The sequence below is a fragment of the Vigna radiata genome, chromosome 10, assembly GCF_000741045.1.
Source record: "Vigna radiata var. radiata cultivar VC1973A chromosome 10, Vradiata_ver6, whole genome shotgun sequence".
Taxonomy (NCBI): domain Eukaryota; kingdom Viridiplantae; phylum Streptophyta; class Magnoliopsida; order Fabales; family Fabaceae; genus Vigna; species Vigna radiata.
The window spans coordinates 7,496,222-7,499,413 of NC_028360.1; positions in this window are offsets into that span (position 1 = coordinate 7,496,222).

A 3,192-nucleotide genomic window follows, 5' to 3' on the forward strand; every position below is an offset into this window, starting at 1 on the left:
TATTTTTTCAGACTTATATAAAGGCCTTTATGCATTTTGTAATAATAACAATTAAAGAGTTATTGGGTAAAACCTTAAGGGTTCTTTTCCTAGTTTCAAGTTTATGCAAGCATGAATTTTACCCAGTTACTATAATATTCCACTAATATCATAGTTTGTATGTGTGTGGATATTAGGATGACCTTATATAAATTTGTTAATATTATGTAAGTGAATCTATGATATAATAAATATCATTTTCTTTCAATAGTTTAAGTTACAAAAATTAAAATATCAGGTAGTGAAACACTAAGGAGGAGGTTTTGCACATTATTATATTTGTTGATTAAATACAAATAGAATTAAATATAATTAAAATAGAATGATTTGAATTGAACTCACTTCTGTCTTTAAATCTTAGGTTCATTGACCTAATTTTTATTGGATCAAATGTTAGTATTATATATGACATTCTTAATATAGATATTTAACATGTTTGTCATGTTAAATATTGTATTACCCTTTGCTTATATTAATTGTTTATATATACAAGTTTCTATGTAAGTGACACATGCTTATTAGTTGTAGATTTATTTTAATTTAATTAAGTTATTATATTTAATGTTATTAAGACAATATCGTCTATAAGATTGAATTGTCTAAATGCTCTCATATGTTTAAAAGTTTAACAAACAACATTAAACAAAATGAGCATATATGACAGTGTTATCGTTAAAATAACAATATAACTAAGATAAGTGATTTATGAAAATACTCTGAAAAACCTAAAAACCTTAGTAGAAATACCTAGGTCTCTCTACCTATTTATCTCTCTATCCGTCTACCTCCCCTTTTTTGTTTATCTCTTTATCTTTCTCTATGTCTATCTGTATATCTATTTATCTGCTGTTTATCTTTCTATCTCTTTATCTATCTATTTCTCTATCTGTATATCTTTACATGTCTATCTCTTTATATGTCCATTTCTCTATCTATTTATCTATCTTTCTATTTATCTTTCTGTCTATCTATCTTTCTATCTATCTCTCTATCTATTTTTCTATCTATCTATCTGTCTATCTTTCTATTTATCTATCTATCAATTTATTTATCTATTTGTCTATCTATCTAACTTTCTATCTATTTATCTGTCTATCTATCTGTTTATCTATTTATATATATATATATATATATATATATATATATATATATATATATATATCTCTATATCTATATATATATATATATATATATATATATATATATATATATATATATATATATATATCTTTCTATCTATCTATTTCTTTATTTATCTATCTATCTATCTATTTATCTATCTATTATCTATCTACCTATTTATCTATCTATCTATTTATCTATCAATCTATTTGTCTATTCATCTATCCATCTATTTATTTGTCTATCTCTCTCAAAATAAAATGTTTTTGAGCTAAATGAAGAAGAAAAATTCTTAAACAAACAAAACATATGGGTGTGATTGTATTAATGTTGTTTTAATCTAATAACCTATGTTTTATAATTAAAGAGTCTGTTCTTAATTTATTGATAAATATGAAAAATACATGTTTTTAGACTTATTAATTAACTCAAAATTTGTATTTATTCATGTAATAATATGTTTCCTCATAGAAAAAGTTGTAGTCAGAAGTAGGAAAGTGTGTAGTAAATTGTACATGAATATATACATCAAAGTGAAGTCTTGTCAAAAGTTTCTCGCTAAGCCAGCATTAAATTGCTTAGCTAAAAAGAGTTTTATTCACTCAGCGCACCAGAACAACTCGCTGAGGTAATAAAGGACAGTTAAAGATATGTTGCAGTTGAATATTCGCTTAGCGCATAAAGAGTTGTGCGCTTAGCGAATTAGTTATTTTCAATTGGCTTTTAGAGTGAGAAATAGACAAAAAAAAGGCGGACAAAAGTTCCGGATAAAGGAAAGAAATGAAAACATCTCAGGAACTTTAGGAGACTACTTTAAGTTATCAAAACACCATTTTTGCAAGGGATTGCTTCAAGTGTGTACGTTCTAGATGACTAGGAGTAGTTAAATTTCTCTTTCGTTGGGATTGGATGTAATGAACTCACTGTGATGTATTCAATATATCGTTGTTCGTTCATATGCTTTTTCTTGAATTTACTATCATTGTGTGAAAATATAATGTTATTTGATTGTCTGTGATTACTAGAAAGTAAATTTGAACATGGACATAAATAGAGCACCTAAGGGATTTGGGATCTAGGGATAGACTCAATAACTTGGTCATTCTTAGCATCAGACTTAATGCAAATTATATGTTAAATTGACTAAGGGATTAACAATTTGATATATTAATTTAGAACTAGTTGTTAAGGGATTGGACTAGTATGCCTTGATGTGAATGTTTGAATGAGATAATGAAATATTAAACAGAGTTTTATATTCATATGATTCATGAAACCCAATTCCAACCAAGTTTTCTTTTAAATATAAATTCATTGCACACCAACGGTTGATAAAATACCAAAAAGAGTTTCTTGTGTTTTTTTTTGTGTATTTTGATGTCTAATTGAGTTATAAAAGAAAGAATTGTCATGTGCTGCACAAGTCCCTTGAGAGAGAACGATATTTATCATTTGATATGCTGCGACCAGTGCACTTGCCATTGGTTTTGCAGCCAACATTTATGGATAGATAACCAAGTATATATCATAAAAAAATGATGTGTTATATGCTTTCTTTTTTAACTAAGAGATTTTTCTTTCTTTTGTAATAAGGTTTAATTATATATTTAGTGTTTCCTTTTGTCCAAAAATGTTGAGCTGATCATTTAGTTTTTTTAGTCTCAATTTGATTGCATTTTATGAAAATTGATACAATTTGGTTATAACTTGTGAAAATTGATGCAATTTAGTTTTTGCTATTAAATTTTTAACACAACTCATTTTTTTTTCATTAAAAATGACACTAGAATTGTGTATTACACCAACAAAACAATTATTAACACTTCAATTTTGATGAAAAATCTTTTATCAATTTTAATAAATTTATCAAAAACAAAGTAAGGACCAAATGACATCAATTTTCACAAATCAGAATCAAATTAAGACTAAAAAAATTGGACGACCAACTTGAATTTTTTTTTTTATGAAAACAAATACCAAATAAGTAATTAAACCTTGTATTTAATGCATATGTAGTCCTTAGTGAAACTA